Raw genomic sequence first — 21,128 nt, 5'->3', positions numbered from 1 at the left:
TTTGGCTGTAAGGGCTCATTCCACCCGGAGTATGGCTGCTTCTACAGCTCTTCTTTCAGGAGCTTCTCTTCAGGACGTTTGTGATGCGGCAGGCTGGTCCTCACCGCACACTTTCGTTAGATTTTATTCCCTCGATCTTAGCTCCACTCCCGGGGCTCAGGTTCTCTCGTCGGTTTGTGTCTCCTAATGACACACGACGGGGATTTGGTCGTATGGGGATGTGGGTATTGCGTTCCCACTGCGATTTCACGCAGCGGTAGTCCCTGCAGGGGAACGTCCCGGGTTACGTATGTAACCCTAGTTCCCCGAAGGGACGGACGCTGCGTGTCCTACCATACTCTCGGCATCCCCTTGGGTCGCTGCTTCAGTAACTTTTAAGCTGGCGTATTGTGTACTCAGGGGATATTTATAGCTTCCTGGTCGATGACGTCACTCGCCGTACGCTCATTCTCTCCATTGACTGATTTCATTCATGCTTCAGACGCGTCACGCTGAGGGCGTTCCCACTGCGATTTCACGCAGCGTCCGTCCCTTCGGGGAACTAGGGTTACATACGTAACCCGGGACGTTTGCAACAATCAAACCAGTTGAAAAACTATGAACATAAATGATTAATTGAATAAACACTAAGATCAGTTGAATTAAATGATAGACAAATGTATTAAACTGAATGAAAATTCGTATAGCTCATTCTAATGTGGTTTATTTAAAAATCTCAAAAGATGCACTCAGTAGGCTACCTTCAACAAAATTTCAGAAGTCTTCTACCTTCTTTCAAATGTTGTCTATTTAGTACTCCACACTTTGACCACAAATACAATTAATATTTAATGATCTAAATTAATTAGATTAATTTCAGTTGCAAATCAATGTTTCTGGTATTATATGATGCTGTAGTTAAATGTTACGGATCTAAGAGAGAGAACTCAAGTGCAGAATGAGTGTTAACAGGTTTTACTGAAAGACAGTTGACAAGACGAGAGATTGTGGGTGAGGAAGTGATAACAGTCCAAACAGAAGGCAGAGAACAAAGCACGATGTCAGGCAAGCTGAAGGCGGGCATACAATGTGCGATGTCTGTGCGATTTCAGCAAGGTAGCTACTCACACTGAACTAGTAGATCGCATGCGATATAAAGCCAAAGCTCAGGATTTATGTGCTCACACTATACGGTCCGAACGTCGAGCTGCGACTTGACTGCTCACATAATACGTGTGAAATATGTGCGATAAACCCCCGTGCTGGGTAGGTAGACGATATCATGTATCCAGAGATATTGTCAAAACAAGCATCAGTTATCAATATCAAGATGATTTGGCACTTCCAATTTATGTATTAAATTATTATTAGTATTATTGTATTAGGGAAGGCTAATTTTATTATTAAATTGATCTGCTATTAGGCTACAATTAATTTGCCACACAATAATTTCACAGCACATCGCCGCAATGCGCTGTGAGGATGATAAAATATTACATAGAAGCTTACTCCTCGAGGAATAATAATAAAATGATATGCCTATAATTCATTATAATCGACCTAAATGTTTTAGACAATTTTCAATGAGGATCCTCTTTGAAAATTGTCTAAACATTTAGATCGATTAGGCTACAATGAATTATAGGCATATAATTATATTAACAGTCTATAATATGTCTGAACAGTGCAATAATTAGTCAATGAAAATTAAAAACAGGTTTATTTCAAAAACATTGTTTAACAAATTAATAAAAGAGGCACGGTGCTACATCGCAGCTTGGAAGACGTGGGTAGGCCTAATAACTGGACAAACTGGAGGTAAGCAAACAGTAATTTGTAGCTAGTTTGAACTACAGAACTTAAAGAGTTCCCTCTTTTCGTTTTTTTTTCTGCAGATTGAAATGGTTAAAATCTGTTTTCGCGCAGGCGCAGTGAGGGATAAAACACTGAGTTTAGGGCAATCGGTTCGTAGCTCTGCTTCGACTGTGCGATATAGTCACGAGGAGCGACCAAAATTTCTGACATGCCAGAAATGCATCCGACCACACGATTGCCGAACGGGAGAGGTTAATCGCCTCTCGTTTCCCCTTGTATACTGCACGAACACTGCACGACAAACGACGCACGACAAAGCTGAAAATCGGCCCGACCCGAAAAAGAGTCGCACGAGTCAGAATTCGGCTCAAAATCGGACGAAATTCGCACAGTGTATGCCTGCCTTGAGAGGGAGGCAGTTGAGACCAGCCCAAGGTGAACGCACTGGTGTTCTGAGGTAGATGTGCAGCACAATGCCAATGGATGTAGCAAGAGCAGTGTTGGGAAGGATACTTTCAAAACGTATTGCGTTACAGAATACAGAATACATGCCCAAAAATGTAATTTGTAACGTATTCCGTTACGTTACTCAATCTGAGTAACGTATTCTGAATACTTGGATTACTTCCACATTGAATTGCATTTTATAAGTGTAGGAATGCGGCCATCAAATCCTGCTTGCTAAACAGGCCTATTCTGGTGCGTTTTTCTGTTCCAACTGGCTGAATGTGTTAGGCCCATGTCTCCCTGAAAGTGCAATATATTATAATTTGCTATAGAAGAACAAAGACTATGTATGTTGCTGTCACCGGTGGGGTGATGAGGTGGTGATGCGTTCATGTAACATGTAAAGGTGGCGCTGCCAATAAAGCACCTAAAAGCTGCCACAAAGAACCGGCAAAAGTAGCCTAATGACTGAATTTGTTAGTGTCGGCTGCAAAGATGAAGTTGACGATGCTGACTCGCGATCTTCGCAGCACCCTATTGAACGCGCCGGAGAGAAATGCACATTTCATACGGATTACATAAACAGAGAGCAGTCTGTTTTCTTTCGTTTTGAGTTGTTCTGTTTAAAAGTAGACATGTTTGTGAGGCAAGTAGGCTATAGCCTACCTTATACGCTAAGTTTCGGTTCATCGATGAGACTAGCCCCAGTTCACGCACCGGCGCCTCCGTGCCGTGATATCTATTGTCTGCTATATTTAGAACTTATTTATTTATTCCAGGCACTTGTTTGATGAAACATTGATTAAAATTAACATACAATTAATACAAATCGAAATTCACTTTAAAGAAAGGCTTTGTGCATCTGTTTGATGTCTCTGTGAAAGTTTTAAAGCAGTCTCTTAGTGCCGCTTTCAGAGTGGTCACGTCCGTAACATTGTTTTTTCCTCATAAATGCTAACAAGAAGAATAAAATAAATAGTTTATGTTCTGTGGAGAGCCAGCCCTTCTTCATCCGGTCGGTATTACTTTTGCTTTGCGCAGTAGACTAATTCACAGAAGTAGCCTACTAAAAAATATTTGGCCTAAAAGTTAAATGTTTTTTGTGTCACGCATGTTTATTTCCCTCATATTAAATATAAAACGCATGTGTAGAGCGATTTTTTTCTAATGTCTGGACTCCTTTATTAAGGGAGTATGGATATACAAACAGACGTTTCGATATATTCGTATTAAATGCATTTTCTGAGAATTTATATTTCAAGTTTTGACTGCAAATGTCACGTCCAACGCAATTGCTAAATTTTAAATAATTATTCCGCAACTAGTTTTGTGGTGTAGGTCTACGTATTATATTTCAAGTTATGACTGCAAATGTCACGTCCAACGCAATTGCTAAATTTTAAATAATTATTCCGCAACTAGTTTTGTGGTGTAGGTCTACGTATTTTATAGCCTAATGTTAACTTCAAATAATACTAATAGTAATTTAAAGATGTGTTAGCATTGGATCTGGACGGGAAGGATAACTGGGAGTTGGAAGGGGTGTGTCGCGATTCTGCCTTCTCACACGCGACACAGGTTCATGGATCTGAGTGTCGTGATTTCGGTTTCATATCGCATATCGTTACAGCCCTGTAGCTGGTAGCCTACCTGATACAACTATAAAATAGCAAGGTGACCAGTAAAACTACAGCAGACGACTACCCCTGGCAAAAACAAAAAACGTATATTTAATAACTATTGAAAACTAATAACTTATAAACAGTTATATTTGTTCTCCTTTCTCTTTCTTTAATGTGAAATGCTGTTTGAATTTCCAAGATAGAAACGCATTCTTGCCCTGGCTCTGTTGTTCTCTTCCGACTCCATTGTGACTGATCACGCAAACTGCTTTTTTTTTCGTTTTCATATTGGGGCTTCTGGGAAATGCATGGAGTTGTCTTAATTTATTTAGAGAGTGAATAAACTCATGAAACAGAAAAGTATCGTCATGTAATCCATTGATTTCGACAATGTAACTGTATTCTAAATACTAACTATTTAAATTGTAACTGTAACGGAATACAGTTACTCATAATTTGTATTCTGAATAGGTAACGCCGGTACATGTATTCCGTTACTCCCCAACACTGAGCAAGGCAGGATAATACAGTACTCGTAAATGGACTCACACGATCAGTCACTGCTACTTGGTCACTGCTACCGGTCTTGCAACTTGGTAGAGAGAGGAAGCAGGCAGCTTGAAGGGCTGGAACAAACAGGGAACACAACAAAGACAAGATATCCAAGCACTATCCACAACTGGAACCATGAGCAATAAGTAACAGGTAGCACAAAAAACTGGCCAAACATGAGGGCAAGAGAACACATATAAAGGGAGCTGAGAACAAGAGGAACAGGTGAGCACATTCAGACAAGAAACAAGTGAACACACTCAGGCAAACGAGGACTCAACAAGGGAGCAGAGAACATGAGGAAGAGGTGACAACACTCAGACAAACAAGGACTTAATTAGACAAGAGGGCGTGGTACAAGGAAACAAGGAGGCAGGAACAGAGGAGCACATGGCCAACACAAACAAAGACAGAGCCATATGTTCAAGCACAACACAAACATAGAGACATGAAACAAAGACAACACAGACAAAGCAGCCAGGGCAGAACCCTGACATTATATATAGCAAACTCCAAAAACATGGTAATTTGTTCACTGCACTTGAATATGCATTGCAGAAAGACGAAATGTATTATTTTAAAATTCAGTTGCATTTTTTTCTCAGCAAAGACAAACAAATTTAGAACTGCTGTAAAGTACGTTGAAGTGTGAAACTCGGGGAAAGAACACAACAAAAGATTTGAACCTTTTGGTCAGTTTGCACCTCTTCCTTTGTTTTGGCCTTCATCAACTTCATTTGTAATAACATACATATATAGATAATACATTTGATGAAGAATTAGGGCCCAAGCGCTGAAAGGGCGAACCTTGGATGTGTATACGTCAGAATCGCTGAGGAAGAATTGGGTCATTCAGGTACTTTTGAAAATGAATGCTAATGTGCAACTGAAAACACACTACTCTGTGGGCATATTTGAATATGATCTGAGGCTAATTCTTGGCTCAGAGCAAAAAGTCACAGCAGACTTTTAAGAAAGTTTAACTTTAGTGTGTTATTTTACATTACATTTACCCCCGGTTTCACAGACAAGTCTAGTCCTAGACCAAAATGCATGTTTAAGCTGTTTTAGCTGAAAGGAACTTTCACAGGCATGTATTAAAATATGTCAGTGGCATTGTTTCTAGATATTCAAGATGCACACACCAGTAATGTTTTTTTTCTAAGGCACGTTTATAAAAGCTACTAGATGTCCTTATTAAACCTAAAACTGGTTTAATCTAAACCCTGTCTAATTCCTGTAAAACCAGAAATTAATATATGTTTAAATGTAATAAATTGCAACATCATCGTTACAAATGTGTAATTAGAAAATATATTTCAAATCATGACATACAAGTTTTAATGGAAATTACATTAAAGCATATTTTAGTTTAATATATAAAACCTGGTCAGTACATTTAACCATTTTCCAAAAACAATATAATGTTGTCAGCGGGTGAACAACCCAGGAACCAAAAAATTGTTGACTCGTTTCTAGGAGGAAGAAATGCCGGTGTAACACCGGGCCGGCTCTGGGTTTACCTGTCATGGCCACGGACCATAACAAGCGCCAGCTGAAGCCAGTGAGTAGCGCTTCATTGAAGCATGTGTCTGGGAAAAAGGAGTATAAAGAGAGGGGCTTGAAGCACAGTAAGGGTGGAAAAAATGCTCTGGCAGTAGGAAAGCTGTATAGGAGTGTTTGAGTGGATTGTAGCAGCGGCAGTGAGCGGTGACAAGTGCAGAAAGCAGAGGTTTAAGACCTGATCGGTGTTCTATGGTGAGTCCCCCGAGACATGCTCATTAAGTTAGTCTTTTTAAAGAAACCACGAACAGCAACGCAACGAAGTAAGTGAGAGGAAGACTTCACAGAGGAAGAAGGAGAGTGACTAGCAGGAAAGAGAGTGGAAACCCGCTGCAGGATTCACGTGATTCACAGAGGAAAAGTTAAGTGCACCCCTTTTATGATTCACCTTTTGGAGAAAGACATATGTGAAGATTGCCATCACCAGTGTACGACTAACCTGTGTTTGTGGGCAGTGTGTGTTATCCTGTTGACAGTAACAGTAGCGGCTGGGAAGATCGTTGAATCTATGTTCATCTTCTGAGTCCACTATTCTTTGGTTCATCCATCCTATGAAGAAAAGAGAAAAGAGTTGATTAATCGCTGTGAAGAGAGAGTTTGCAGTGTCTGAAAGAGTGAACTAAACACGTGTGGACATTTACAAGAGTGATTTATGCACGAGTGCGGTGAGATCAAACAACTGTGTTCTCTCTGAGTTTCTGACGGATAAAATTGACCCATACCTTTGAAGATTCTTTCGAATTGATCTGTCCCCTCAGCTGTGTCCAGGTCTCTGGGACTGTGTGTATGGTGCAGAGGAGAACAGCTCAACGCACCTCTTTGCCACCGTTCACGAGCACTGTACTCCACGCCAAAGAAGGTCCAGCCTCCCTATTTCTCCCAACGGCGCCGTTCTAATCTACCTAGAACGAGAGCGAAGGCTAGTAAAGTACCCCGTTTCTGTCTTCGAAGTCACTGTCTGTCCCACGAGCTTATGCAACTAGTCTGACGACGAGAGGAGCCATTGCCTGTTCCACGAGCTTATTCAACGAGTCTGCTGACGGGAGAAGTCACTGTCTGTCCCACGAGCTCATCCAACGAGTCTGACGACGAGAGAAGTTACTGTCTGTCCCACGAGCTTCTGCAACGAGTCTGACGACGAGAGGAGCCACTGCCTGTTCCACGAGCTTATTCAACGAGTCTGCTGACGAGAGAAGTCACTGTCTGTCCTACGAGCTTATTCCACGAGTCTGATGACGAGAGAAGTCACTGCCTGTTCCACGAGCTTATTCAACGAGTCTGCTAACGAGAGAAGTCACTGTCTGTCCCACAAGCTTATTCAACGAGTCTGACGACGAGAGAAGTCACTGTCTGTCCCACGAGCTTATGCAACGAGTTTGATGACGAGAGGAGCCACTGCCTGTTCCACGAGCTTATTCAACGAGTCTGCTGACGAGAGAAGTCACTGTCTGTCCCACGAGCTTATTCAACGAGTCTGACGACGAGAGAAGTCACTGTCTGTCCCACGAGCTTATTCAACGAGTCTGACGACGAGAAGAGCCATTACCCGTCCCATGAGCCACCAGGAGAGGGATATACTTACTTGAAGAACGGAAGAGTACCTACCAGCACTCCCCTTCCCGTATCGCACCAAAGCCACAGCCACGAACGTCCCTGCCCCTGCTTTTATCCCTTTTTAATTTTAATAACTTACCTTTTAAACTTACCTTGGTTGTCTGCCTCTGGTGTCTGCTCCTCCGGAGTGTTGTAAATAACCCTTGGCCTTAACATCGGTGACACAACTTTTGGCGCAGTCGGCAGGGTTACCACTCGGAGTTGAGCGGCCAGAGGACCCAGGATGGCGGACGAGGATTTGCCAGCTGCCCGGCAGCCGATGGCATCTGTGTTTATGGGAGTCCCGTGGGCTCAGAAGTACGGTGGGCCTGGCTCAGAGTTGAGCTTGACAGACTGGAGAGCGCAAGTGGAGTACCTGACCGGACTGCAATGGCTCCGAGAAGCCCAGAGGATACAATTTGTACTGAATTCGCTCGAGGGGGAGGCGAAGAGAGAAGTTCGAGCAGCACCTGAAGCCGTCTGAGCAGCACCTGAAGCCGTCCGAGCCACTACACAAGCAATCTTTGAGTTCTTATCCAGGCAGTATGGTGATTCCACTCCCGTGGCAGTGTTGCGGGCTCAGTTTTTTAACTGTAAGCAGGGACCTGGACAGACTCTGCGAGCATTCGCTCTGCGACTACGAGAACAGTACTCCAGGTTGAAGAGTCGGGAGCATCATGGTCTAGGAGAAGAAGAGACATTATTACGAGACCAGTTCATGTTGGGGTTACGAGAAGGTCCAGTGCGACAGAGTCTGAGATTGCAGCTTCAACGGGACGCTGCCCTGACTTACGAAGATCTACGTGAAGAGGCCTTAGCCCTGGAACAGGATCTCAACCAGACTGGGGGAGTTCCGTTCTGGGGGAGTTCCGCTGTGGACGGCCAGAGCCCCCGCCTTTGCCCCGAGACCGGTCGTATTCTGACGGAGGGAGGTATCCGGGAAGACGTACCGGCCGACCATTCAGTTCCAGGGGGATGGGCAAGGGCGCCCGATCTGTAACAACTGCGGAGAGCCCGGACACTATAGCCGCCAATGCGGCTCCCGACGTAACTCGCAGGGGGGTTTTTAGGACGACCGGCCACTGTGGGTCAAGTGGTCGGGACCCCCCGGATGGACCCCTTTGTAAGCTCAGCCCCACGAGATGGCCTGATGGGACGTTGCCCCCTCGTGGGGATCAAAGTCAATGGAGTTACTGTTCAGTGCCTGCTAGATACAGGGTCCCAGGTTACCATGTTTGCCAAGAGCCTGTCCAGAGATCTGTTCGATGCCCATCATTTACCGGAGGCTGAAGTCCCCTGGCTCACCTTGCGAGGAGCGAATGGCCTGAACATCCCCTACATCGGATATCAGGTGACCGATTTCGAGATCCATGGCACCACGATCCCACGGAAGGGGGTAGTGATTGTGCGGGACTCCAGTCTGGGGGAACATCGAGCCTTGTTGGGGATGAATGTAACCATGGACTGTTGGGAAGAGCTGTTTCAGACTGGTCCTATTCGTTCCACTTCTGTAGTCGAGAAGCGAGAGTGGGAACGTGTCATCACCGACTGTCGACGAGTACAGGTCGCCAGCTCCCAGCAAGATCGGGATGATGCGGGTCGAGTGGAATGTCGATACGCTGTCTCCATTCCTGCCCGGAGTGAGGTTGTGGTCTGGGTCCGTCTCCCTGAGCGGGCCTATGGTCCTGAAGCGTGTGTCCTTGTCGAGCCTCACTGGGAGTGTCAGGCCGTCGAGGTGGCCCGGGGGTTAACAGTGGCCCGTCGGGGCCGGATTGCAGTGAAAGTGAGAAACACGAACACTTACCCTGTCCAACTCTATCGTCACCAACAGTTGACCCGTATTACGCCAGTGAGTTCCCATCAGGTGGTGAAGGAGCAGGAGGTCCGCTTCTGCCAAGTGAGCGCAAAGGTGGTCGAGGTCGGTCTGGCAAGGGAGGAAGTTGAGAAGTTGGAACCCTCATGGTTCCGGTGAGGCCCAGAGCCCCGTTGCATATGGTGGATATGGACTTCTTGACCTTAAGTTGCCCAACGGACCGCTACCAGAACATCCTGGTAATCACTGACTTGTTCACCAAGTATGCCTGGGCCATACCGACCTTAGATCAGACCGCCACCACTACTGCCAACGCTCTGTGGAGGCACGTCTTCCAGCCCTTTGGATGTCCTGAAACACTCCACTCGGACAAAGGGCCGAACTTCGAGTCCCGTGTCATTCAAGAACTATGCCAACTGTACGGATGCAGGAAGACCCACACCACCCCATACCATCCACAGGGAAATGGGGGGTGTGAGCGTTTCAATCACACGCTTCTGAGTTTACTGGGGACTCTGGATGCGGACCACCAGGGGTACTGGACGGACAGCCTCCCGGCCCTGGTGCAGGCCTACAATAACAGCGTCCATAGCACTACGGGTTATGCCCCTGCTTACCTGATGTTTGGGAGGCATGTGCGTCTGCCCACAGATCTGCTACTCGGGGCAACAGCGGCTGAGGCCCCCGCTACTACCACCGAATGGGTACAACGACACCATAGCCAACTCCACTATGCGTATGAGAAGGTGTCCAAGCACCTTGACGTGGCCGCCAAGAAGAACAAACGTATGTATGACCGTACCGCCCGAGAGGCCCCCCTGTTACCCGGAGAACGGTGTCCTGGTGCGATATAACCGGCGCCAGGGGAAGGGGAAGCTTAGTGACCGGTGGGAAACCGTGCAGTATGTGATAGAGCAGCGACAGAGGCCGGACCAGCCCATCTATACCATTCGGCCAGAGGGGAAGACTGGCCCCGTGAGAATCCTGCACCGAAACTTGCTTCGCCCTTGCCCCAACTATCCGCAGCAAGAGACTGAGGTGCCGCCAGAGCCTGTGGCCCCTGCACCACCCTGGGTGGGTTGGGCTGTGGTCCCTAGAGCCCCTACTCCTGAACCAAGGGAGGAAGAACCCGTTATCCCAACTCGACACTCCCAACGGGAGACCCGAGGAGTACCTCCTACCAGGTACGGAGAATGGGAGTCTGGAACCCGTTCTCGGGACTAGAACAGATCCGGTGGGGGAGGGTGTCACCGGGTGAACAACCCAGAGAACCAAAAAATTGTTGACTCGTTTCTAGGGCCGACCATAACCGCCGACCATAACAAGCGCCAGCTGAAGCCAGTGAGTAGCGCTTCATTGAAGCATGTGTCTGGGAGAAAGGAGTATAAAGAGAGGGGCTTGAAGCACAGTGAAGGAGGAAAAAATGCTCTGGCAGTAGGAAAGCTCTATAGGAGTGTTCGAGTGGATTGTAGCAGCGGCAGTGAGCGGTGACAAGTGCAGAAAGCAGAGGTTTAAGACCTGATCGGTGTTCTATGGTGAGTCCCCCGAGACGTGCTCATTAAGTGAGTCTTTTTAAAGAAACCACGAACAGCAACGCAATGAAGTAAGTGAGAAAACTTCACAGAGGAAGAAGGAGAGTGACTGGAAGGAAAGAGAGTGGAAACCCGCTGCAGGATTCACGCGATTCAGCGAGGAAAAGTTAAAGGTGGGGTATGTGATTTTCTTTTTTGACCATTTTTTCAAAATCACTTGAAATCCTATTCCTGACGCACTTGCTGGCTGTAAATTAGAAGCACTGAAATGAAAATTAAGCAATTTAATCATCTGTGGAACGGGCAGGACTCGAAAAACTCCAGCCAATCATTTTCAAGACCGTCTAGAATCATTGGACAGAGAATGCATCACTCAAACGGTCTTACCATGCACCCCTCCCCCCACCCCCCTCTCGCGCGTGTCCCGTTCGTGCGCATACTCAAAGCTCGTGACCCAGTCACGGTAAGTGTAAGTCGCTCCGGTACAGAGAGAGAGAGAAGGAGAAGGTATAGTTGCTTCCGGTTGGAAAATGTCAGACAAGACACCATCACAGAAAAGGAAATCTATTTTCGAGAGAGCAATTGCGAACAAAACGGCCGAAAGAGAAAGGTCTAAAACAAGGGTCATTCTAGGCGATGCTTTTCAGCGTTGGCGGCAACTGAAGGACCAGGAAGGACTACCAAAAGATGCGGCTGTGGCATTGTTTCTGCTTGACAGGTGAGAAGCCGATTATCTTGTAGTATTTACTACTAATCAGGGAACTGTCTTTACTGACGATATGCGCACAAGAATTGTAGCTGTTCTAACGTAATAGCCCAGCCATATGTAGAACTAGCTAGCTAAACAACCTGTTTGGGGAGGAAGCTAATGTGAGGGATTGTATCTATGTATGGGCATCTGAGTTTTCGCTCGTGCTTGATTGCGCGTCCATGTTTTTCGAATGGGTGGAGTCAGAGCCAGCGTTGGAGGAGAAGTAGGTAGGACCTTATGAGTTGTGTATTTTCAAAATCTGCCGGCCGTTTTGCAAATCACATACCCCACCTTTAAGTGCACCCCTTTTATGATTCACCTTTTGGAGAAAGACATATGTGAAGATTCATCACCAGTGTACGACTAACCTGTGTTTGTGGGCAGTGTGTGTTATCCTGTTGACAGTAACAGTAGCGGCTGGGAAGATCGTTGAATCTATGTTCATCTTCTGAGTCCACTATTCTTTGGTTCATCCATCCTATGAAGAAAAGAGAAACGAGTTGATTAATCGCTGTGAAGATAGAGTGAGTTTGCAGTGTCTGAAAGAGTGAACTAAACACATTTGGAGATTTACAAGAGTGATTTATGCACGAGTGCGGTGAGATCAAACAACTGTGTTCTCTCTGAGTTTCTGATGGATAAAATTGACCCATAACTTTGAAGATTCTTTCGAATTGATCTGTCACTGTCTGTCCCACGAGCTTATGCAACGAGTCATACGACGAGAGGAGCCACTGCCTGTTCCACGAGCTTATTCAACGAGTCTGCTGACGAGAGAAGTCACTGTCTGTCCCACGAGCTTATTCAACGAGTCTGCTGACGAGAGAAGTCACTGTCTGTCCCACGAGCTTATTCAACAAGTCTGACGACGAGAAGTCACTGTCTGTCCCACGAGCTTATTCAACGAGTCTGGCGACGAGAAGAGCCATTACCCGTCCCATGAGCCACCAGGAGAGGGATATACTTACTTGAAGAACGGAAGAGTACCTACCAGCACTCCCCTCCCCGTATCGCACCAAAGCCACAGCCACGAACGTCACTGCCCCTGCTTTTATCCCTTTTTAATTTTAATAAAAACTTACCTTTTAAATTTACCTTGGTTGTCTGCCTCTGGTGTCTGCTCCTCCGGAGTGTGGTAAATAACCCTTGGCCTTAACATCGGTGACAATGTCATTATGATATTGTATATAAAATGTGCTTAATTGAATTGCATTGGAATTACCAGTTCATCAAAGAATTGATTTTAAGGTTATTTTATTAGTTTATAAAACACTGCTTTTGGCCACTATGCTCCAAACATGTGGAATTGTCTACCAGATTAAGTAAAAGAGGCTACTAGCATTCATATTTTTAAAAAGCAGGTTAAGATGTATCTTTTTAAATTTGCTTATCAATATAATAATATGGTGTTGTAATAACAAAGTGTGTAAGTCAGTACTATGTTCTATTTTACTTATTTATTTTATATTGATATTGAGGTCAAACTATATTGCCAATTTACTTTATATTACATGCTGAACCTTTATAGTTTTTTTTTTTATATTTACATTGTGTGATTGTGTTATTTGATTGTATGCTTGTGAAGCACTTTGAGTTGCATTCCATGTATGAAAAGTGCTATTAAACACAACTAGCTAATTGCAATTCATAGTAACCAGTCATTACCAAACACTCTTTTTATATTCGATATTTCTTAAATGATATTGCCAAAATTAAAACTGTTGTTATTTGCATATAGTTATTATCAATCACATCTGTTGTCTCACTGAGTACTGTTAGCCACTAGATGTCCACATTGCTTTCCCTAATTGTTCATCTGAACTCTCTGTTAGTCTCTCTTCCCTCATGGCAGGATATTTCCCACCTGTTTCCCCAGTAGATCTCCTGTTTTTCAGTGGCACATTCCTCAGATATTTTGTCCATATCGTCATGAAAGCATGCAGTTGCTGCAGATTTGTCAGCCGCACATCCATGATTCAAATCTCATGTTCCTTCACATCCCAAAGCTGCTCTATTGGATTGAGATCTGGAGACTGTGGAGGTCATTTGAGTTTAGTGAACTCATCATGTTCAAGAAACCAGTTTGAGATTATTTCAGCTTTGTGACATGGATGTAGCCATCAAAAGATCGGAAAACTGTGGTCATAATGGAGATGATCAGCAACAATACTCAGGTCGGCTGTGGTATTTAAACGATGATCAATTTCTGACCCGACCATCTGAATGAAGAAATAAAGACTCATCAGACCAGGCAACGTTTTGCCAATCTTCTGGTGTCCAATTTTGGTGAGCCTGTGTGAATTGTAGCCTCTGGCATCATCAAGGCATTATCACCCACAGAACTGCCTCTCACTGGATATTTACTCTTTTTCGGACCATTCTCTGTAAACCCTACTGGTGGTTGTGTGTGAAAATCCCAGTAGATCAGCAGTTTCTCAGACAAGCCCATCTGGCACCACCAACCATGCCACATTCAAAGTCACTTAAATCACATTTCTTCCCCTTTCTGATGCTCAGTTTGACCATGACCTTTTGACCCTTCACCATGCCTATGTGCATTGTGTTTCTGCCATGTAAGTTGATGTATAAGATAAATTACATTAGAAGGCACAGACACCTTTATTCTGTGCTTGTGCCACTGGAATTGCTATTGGAATGATTAACCTTCACACAATAATTCAAGTCGTCACATTTATTTATATAGCCCTTTTTACAATACAGATTGTTTCAAAGCAGCTTTACAGTGATAACAGGAAAATAATGCAATAAAGTTTGTTTCCAGAAGAAAATAGCGTCACATCCAGCTTAAGTAATATTGATATTGAGAAGAATATCAGTGATGTTTCTTTTTTATTTTAGTTATTAATTTAGTTCACTTATATATATATATATATAGCTGCTCTGGTGAAAACCGTAATGTCATCATCCAGCTCAGTTCAGTTCTTATATAATGGTGTCAATGCAGGCAGATCAATATTTTTTGTATTTACATTGTCTTACTCTGCTGTTATGTCTGTCTGTAAAGCGCTTTGAGAAAGCTACTTTTAAAGGCGCTATACAAAATAAATATATAATTATTATTAATATTATTGTTGAATATTCAATTAAATGTCCCCAACTAAGCAAGCCAAAAGCCAACAAAGGGGACGGTGGAAAGGAACCAAAACTTCATCAGTGACAGAATGGGGAAAAAAAACCTTGTGAGAACCCAGGCTCAGTCGGGGGCCAGTCCTCCTCTGGCCAACGTACAAATAGTGTATGATTATGATTCAGGCAGCATTACAGGTCAGAGGTCAGATTGGATCAGAACTTTCACAATATTTATCCAATTCCATCTGGTTGTAGATCGGAGTCATCACACCGGTAAGGGGATGAGGATCAACAAATGGCGTGTTGATGAGGCCTTCACAGGGGAGAGTCTAGTTGACACAATCTCTGCTGACACTTCAGGGATGCGTTGTGGATGGGTTCAGGCGCAGGTCCACCATCTGATCTGGATACGGCCTGGATCCGGCTGACTACAGTAAAACTGGGGATAAACAAAGAGACTAACATTAGTGGAGATGCCATTCTTCTTTTGGTGTAACGAGTACATCAGGTGTTATAGGAAGTGTTCCTGGTTTTGGCTGACCTAGTTTATGCAGCCTAACAATCATTTAACTGATTTGAATAATAGAAATGTATTATGTTCTATGTGTATGCCAGGTTAAAGAGAAGTGTTTTTAGTCTGATGAGTTTGTAGATTTAAACTGACATTCTTTTGGAGGATTCTTTTTGAATCCTCACTCTGTGTCTGCTTCCCGGACAATTTAGGAAGACTGTTCAAGAGTTTAGATGCTAAATAGGAAAAGGATCTACCACGTGCAGTCTCTGGCGGTAGAATAATTCTCTGCTTTCCATTCCTAATAAACCTTTTAGGACCCTGCCAAGTATGCACAATGGAGAATGAATATTTGCAGCTCTTTCATTTTTTCTGAGTTCACCACGAGAAAGAATGTAAATCCCTGATCTTTCTTAATGTTCTACCTCATGATTTATCAATGCCTTTATTTTAGTTCAACCGGCCACAGGAGAACTGGCCCCTTGACGTGCTTTCTATCAAGTTTTTTTCCACTTCTGTAACTCATTTGTTCCTGTGTAGTTATTCATTAGTGAAGGAACGGTATTCTAAAGTGTTACCAAAATGAACTTCTCATAATTATTAATTTTGCAACATTAACACGTTATTTTCCTGTTCATTACTGTGAAGCTGCTTTGAAACAATCTGTATTGTATAAAGTGCTATATAAAAGTGACTTGACTTGACTTAATCTTACTTTAAATCATACCATTTACCTTACAAGTAAAGATACCATACAAAGTAATCAGAGAAGATGATCAGCTTGTGAGCATGAAACACAAGTTAACACAGGCACATTGTCTTGATCATGCACACATTTTACAACAAATAAACTGATTTGAATATCAAGTTCCTTTGGTTCCTACAACCAGTAACATTGTTTAACGTATATAACCCACCAGCAGAGGGAGTTGCCCTCATGAAAAGAATCCTCCATCTGTTAGTGTCGGAGGCTAAAGGATTAATTATAATGGGAGGGGACTTTAACTTAGTGATGAACCAAAAGATAGATACTAAAAGTAGAATAAAACACAAATCAGAACCAATAGCTAAATTATTAAGGGAAGCAAAGTTAGAATTGGGACTGCTGGATGTTTGGCGTTATCTCCACCCAAAGGACAGAACCTTCACCTTTTATTCTGATGCACATAAAGTATCCTCAAGACTGGATTATTTGTTTATGTTAAAGCATGACCTCTTTAAGGTGATTATTTGTGAGATTGTTCCTTTTCTATTGGCAGACCATTCCTCAGTAGTCATTGAACTAAATTTGAATAGGGCATTAAAAACAAGTGTTTGGAGATTTAATAATTCATTACTCATGGATCAAATGTTTAAAGAAAAAATGACAGAGGTTATTAAAACATTCCTTGATATAAATGATAACAGTGAAATAAATCCTGTATTACTATGGGAAACAGCTAAAGCAACCTTAAGGGGAGAGATAATAGCATACTCATCTTGGAGGAAAAAATTGAGAGAGAATAAACAAACGTTAATAGAGAACAAAATACAAAAGTTGCAAGAATTAAAAGTGAGGGATAAAATAATAGAAAAAGAACTGAATGATCCAAAAAAGAATTAGAGAGTATTAATTCGGAGGACTTGGTAAAAGATTTCACTTTTGCTAAACAATTATTTTATGACAATAGCTCCAAAGCTCAACGAATTTTAGCCTCCAAAATAAAAAAGAACAAAGAACAAAGAAAAAGCGGTAATCAATACAATTATGGATAATGCAACGCCAAGGAGAGGGGGACAAGAAATCTTATCTTGTTTCAGGAACTATTATGAAAACCTTTATAATTCAGAAGTAAATAATTTTGACACGCAGACAATTGTACGTCATTTAGATGAATTAAGTCTAGTGTCTGTGACTGAAACCCAGAACGAAAGCTTAGTAAAAAACATAAACCAAACGGAAATAATAAAAATTATCGAAAAGGGAAAATTGGGGAAATGCCCTGGAGAAGATGGTTACACCTATGAATTCTACAAAGATTATAAATACCTAATTGTACCAGTTCTAAATAGAGTGTTTAATGAGGTGTTACAAACAGGAAAATGGCCAGATACTTGGAAAAATGCAATTATAACAGTCATAGCTAAAGAAGGGAAGGACCCAAAACAATGCTCATCGTATAGGCCTATTTCACTTCTGAATGTTGATCAGAAAATATTTACATCTATTATGGCAAATAGGCTCTCGGAAATTCTACCATCTATTATAAATCAGGACCAAACAGGATTTGTCAAAAATAGATTTCTTAGTGATAATGTACGCCGAACCCTTAATGTTATTGATTTTACTAGAAAAACAAAACAACAAATGATAGCACTTACATTGTATGCGGAAATACATTCGACCGAGTATCTTGGCCTTTTCTGTTTGTAGTTTTGAATAAATTTGGCTTTCACAAGAAATTCATTAATTTAATGATGGGAATGTATAATGATTCTGCTGCCAGAGTGAAAGCCATTGGTTCGCTATCAAAACCCTTTCAGATAAAACGAGGGGTAAAACAGGGCGATCCGCTCTCTCCACAGATTTTTGCCTTGTGCATTGAGCCATTGGCAGACGGCATAAGGACAAGTATGAGTATAAAGGGCATTAAGATACAAGATGAAGAACATAAACTGGCGTTATACGCGGACGATGTCATAATATTCTTAACCGATATATATAAATCATTACCGGCGCTTCTGGAGGAAATTGGGAAATACGGGGCTATTTCAGGTTATAAATTAAACTCAGCTAAAACTGAAGCCATGGAAATAGGATGCAATCTCCAAACAGAATTTAAGAAAAAGTTTAAGTTGAAATGGGATCAGAATAAAATAAAATATTTAGGTATTACAATTTCCAGAGAAATTGATAAATTGTATGCATGTAACTGTAAAGTTTTGGAAAACTCCTTAAGGCCGGATTTTACGCATTGGAAAATCCTGCCACTAACAATATTTGAAAAAATAGGAATTATAAAAATGAATGTATTGCCACGCTTTCTTTTTCTTTTTCAGAACCTTCCTCTGTATCTAACAAGCTCATGCTTTAAGGAGTGGGAAAGAATGCTAGGAAGGTTTATATGGGATGAAAAGAAACCAAGGGTAAAACTTAAATTTTTACAACAAAGTTGGGAACAAGGTGGGTTGGGTCTACCAAATTTGAGCCTTTATTATCATGCAGCTCAAGTCAAAAGCATTTTAGTTTTGATGAATAATAAAATGAATCCTTAATGGAAATCTATTGAGAACAAATTGGTAGACTCACCCACCTCTCTAATCTTCTCAGGGCAAACTGCAGAAAGGATAAAACATTTGAATTACTCTATTTACCATACATGGAAGAGTTGGAAAAGATTATGTAAAATTATGAAAATAAAATCAACTGATATGGTTTGCCTGAGGGAATTCAGTCAAGACCCAGACTTCACTCCAAACCGTATGGATGAGACTTTCAGGATATGGGAAACTAAGGGACTTACAGGATTTCATAAAATGTTCAAAGATCATGCAGTTGATACATTTGAAAATCTATCTAAGGACTATAACCTTTCAAGTAATCATTTTTTTAGATACCTCCAAGTAAGGAGCTATATAATAACAAATATACAGTCTTACCAAGACCTCAGTCCTATCTTGGAGCATATCTTGAAAGTCTATGAAAAGTCGAGCTTCAAAACAAAATTTATAATATTTTAAATAATAATAATGATAATCAAATTAATAATATTTTGAACTCTTGGGAGAAAGACATTGGAATAACAGTGACTGAAGAGGAGTGGAGTCAGGCATGTAAAAATGTTTTCTGCTATGTTAAGTCACCTTATTGGCAGGAATATGCGTGGAAAGTATTGGTTAGATTTTTTAGAACACCACTGAAAATTTGTAAATATACAAATCAAACACAATACTGTTGGAGAGAGTGTGGTGAATGTAATGTTGACCTGGCTCATGTCCTCTACACATGTTCAAAAATCCAGCCATATTGGGTTAATGTGCTAGAATCAATTAAGCAAATCTGTGGTCACAATACTAATTTTGAACAATTACATGTCATGCTGGTTATACAGCCGGAAGGGTTAAACAAAGAAAATTATTATATCTTCTGGGTGTTGAGAATTACTGCTATTAAACAAATAACTCGAGGTTGGAAAAAAATTGATCCACCCAGGTTGGATAAATGGATTGAGGCTGTAGAAAACCTGTATGAAAATGAAATGATAATGCATAAGATGAGAGGCAAAATGAAGTTATTTAAGATGAGATGGTTCGCATATGCTAACCAAATGCATTGAAAAATAAATACCAAGCATGGAGTTGGACCTGTGTAATTAGATGAGGCATGGATGTAATTTCTGTGATATATGATGCACCTATATGGATATATGATGCAGTTATATGGAAATTTGTATGTCTGTATGTAAACATGTATATGGAGATGTACATATGTACGCATGTGTATGCATGGGTATATATGAATAAATGGGTGTATATATGATATACGTCTGAGTACGTATGTATGTACATGTATATGTGTATATGTGCGTGGGTATGTATGTGTGAATGCATACGTATACATTTCCTTCTGTTAATATATATATATTTTTTTTTTTAAACCTTTTTTTAATTCACCTTCAATTCACTGGGGTGTAAAGGAGGGGAAGGGAAAGAAGGGATAAAGGGAAAAAAAAAAAATATACTGTGTCTACTCTGACATGTTAATTGTATGATTGCAATATGAATAATGTCACAATAATAAAAAAAAAAGTAAAAAAAAACCTATCTGAACTCTGGACATACAAATAATTAAATTCCTCTTTAAAAAAAAAGAAAAAGTTCCTTTTGTTGAGTATAGCTGTCAAATAGCTAAACTCATAATAAGCATCATTGTCAGCATATATGTTATCAAAGGATGAGTTCAAAACTTGTTACATTGGTGAACTTTATATGCCACTTTAGTGTACTTTAGTGTACTGTAATAACCGGTAATCAGACCACAAATATTTCATCTTTACAATGATACCAACATCATGCATTGGGAAGGTTTACAGTGACATACTGTGTCTTACTTAATTTGGGCTTCAATACTGGTTCAGACTTTTTTACGGTGCCGGCTTTTTGGAATTGTGAATCTGTGGCCAATTGTTTGTAACACCGGCACAATGGTTTCTGTGCCAGAAGAGAGTAGCCTATAGAGTTGCCCAGTCCCAAATCCAAATTCTCTTATACAAACTCTTCTAATTAAATAAATAAATACTTATAAGCAAGATGGAATAAGTTGGCTATGGCAACAAAATGTTGCAAAGATTAGAATGATATTCTGCAGTGATGTGCATGTAATAAACAAAAAACCTATCCTCTGTTGTCAGATTATGGTATGATATTAATGTTCATCCAGTACTGATGTCAATTTTAATTTTGAATAGTTACTTGAGTTTACAAAACTCCTTTAGTTACTTGAAATAAGAATGAACAATACTTATACAGCATTTATTACTCTTTGTTAATGTAAATTTCAACATTTATTACATTATTAAAATCAAATGTTGTATTTGTTAACATTAGTCAATGCACTGTGAACTAACATAAACAATGAACAACAGTAATTGTATTAACTAACATTAATAAATACTGAAAAAAAATGTATTGCTTGTTGTAAGTTTATGTTCGTCAACTAATGTTAACAAAAGAGACCTTATTGTAAAGTGTTACCCATTGTTATGCTGAATCACAACTCCTCCTGTCATTCCAATCCAAATTCAACATTCAGTGGGCATAGTGGCCAACTTGATTCAAATTCACATTAATACATCAAAAGGGTGCCAAATCTTAAGTAAAC

This window comes from Siphateles boraxobius, unplaced genomic scaffold (assembly GCF_051911475.1).
Source record: "Siphateles boraxobius isolate OS27281-9 unplaced genomic scaffold, OSU_SipBor_1 1, whole genome shotgun sequence".
Lineage (NCBI taxonomy): Eukaryota > Metazoa > Chordata > Actinopteri > Cypriniformes > Leuciscidae > Siphateles > Siphateles boraxobius.
This window is presented reverse-complemented; position numbering follows the sequence as displayed.